This window comes from Thamnophis elegans, chromosome 4 (genome assembly GCF_009769535.1).
Source record: "Thamnophis elegans isolate rThaEle1 chromosome 4, rThaEle1.pri, whole genome shotgun sequence".
Taxonomy (NCBI): Eukaryota; Metazoa; Chordata; class Lepidosauria; order Squamata; family Colubridae; genus Thamnophis; species Thamnophis elegans.
The window spans coordinates 5,377,271-5,379,255 of record NC_045544.1 but is presented as its reverse complement, the minus strand read 5'-3'; positions in this window follow the sequence as shown (position 1 = coordinate 5,379,255).

Genomic DNA, 1,985 nt, shown 5'->3' with positions numbered 1-1,985 from the left:
TAAAATAAAGTGACTTATGAGTGTTTTTCACACTTAAGGTCATTGCAGCATCCCCACATTTCTGACACTTGGCAATTGAGTCATATTTATGACGGTTGCAGTATCCCAGCGCCGTGTGATCACCTTTTTGTGACCTTCTGACACGCAAAATCAGTGGGGGAGCCAGATTACTTAACAGCCATGTTGCCTGGAGTGATTCACTTAACAACTGTGGCAAGAAAGTTCATAAAATGCAGCAAAACTCACTTAACAAACGTCTTACTTAGCAACATACATTTTGGACTCAATTGTGATTGTAAGTTGAGGACTTTCTGTATCTATTATATCTCTTCATTATTTTTTCCCAAGATATAGTCTTTACCATAAGATATGAAAAAATAATAATAAAGTATGCTCCAAAATGTATCATTAATTACAAGTACAGAAGACAGAAGACATCAATAATTATTGACTGCACTTTCCATTCAGAGTTGATGTTATTGGTCTATATAATCTACCTGGAGAGAATATATTTACCCACTAATTACTTTTTTTTTTATTAATCAGCACTTCCAATCAGCTATTAGGAGAACAGCTCAGCAAAAAATGAGTTTATCTTAAGTAACACTGGAGACAGATTTCTTCTCTGCGTGAGATTTCAGAAATTACAACAAATTATATAAGTATGTCAGCATGCAATAGCAATAGCAGTTAGACTTATATACCGCTTCATAGGGCTGTCAGCCCTCTCTAAGCGGTTTACAGAGTCAGCCTATTTGCCCCCACAGTCTGGGTCCTCATTTCACCCACCTCGGAAGGATGGAAGGCTGAGTCAACCTTGAGCCGGTGAGATTAGAACCGCTGAACTGCAGATAGCAGTCAGCTGAAGTGGCCTGCAGTACTGCACCCTAACCACTGCGCCACCTTGCATCTAGCTAGTTGTACCCGGGGTGAAAGGGAGGATCTGATTTTCACACTCGCAGACCAGGTTACACAAAGGGCTGAGGCTGGCTCACTTCCACATATGAATGGCCCATGGAAGCAATTACAATTACATGTAGTGCTCAAGCGCCCCACTAGGATCAGTTCCATGCTGTTTCTTCACTTGCTTTATAACTGAGTAGGAGCTGCTCATCATTCCTCTATGTTGGATTAAGAGGAACATGGTTGAATAGCTTTATTGACATGATCAGGTTTTACAGGAATCCAACAGGTTTTAAGGTGCTGGTTAACACCTTTAAAGCCCTACATGGCTTAGGACCTGGATATCTCCGTGACCGCCTCCTGCAATATACTTCCCAGCGCCCAATAAGATCGCACAGGGCGGGCCTTCTCCGAGAAACCGTCGGCTATGCAGTGCCGTCTGGCGGCCCCTCGGGGGAGAGCCTTCCCTGTTGCTGCCCCGGCCCTTTGGAACGATCTACCCCTGAGATCCGGACCCTCCCCACTCTCTTGGCCTTCCGTAAGCCTGTTAAGACCTGGCTGTTCCGGCAGGCCTGGGGCTGTTGATCTTGATTGACCTTCAGCCCCATTAAAATTGAGTGCATGTTGTGTTTTGTTTTTAAGTCGTTCTATCTTGTGTTTTAATCTTTTTTTAAATATTTTTAAACTGCTTTTATGTAAGCCGCCCGGAGTCCTTCGGGATTGGGCGGCATACAAATCTATTAAAATTGACAAAAAGTGAAAATTTAAGAGAGGCATTCTCTTCCACAGCAGCTAGCAAGAACCAACCATTGCAACAAGCAGACTGTTCACAATCCCTTGAGAGCCGAGGTGGCACAGTGGTTAAATGCAGCACTGCAGGCTACTTCAGCTGACTGCAGTTCTGCAGTTTGGCTGTTCAAATCCCACCAGGCTCAGGGTTGACTCAGCCTTCCATCCTTCCGAGGTGGGTAAAATGAGGACCCGGATTGTTGTTGGGGGTGATATGCTGACTCTGTAAACCGCTTAGAGAGGGCTGAAAGCCCTATGAAGCGGTATATAAGTCTAATTGCTATTGCTAATTG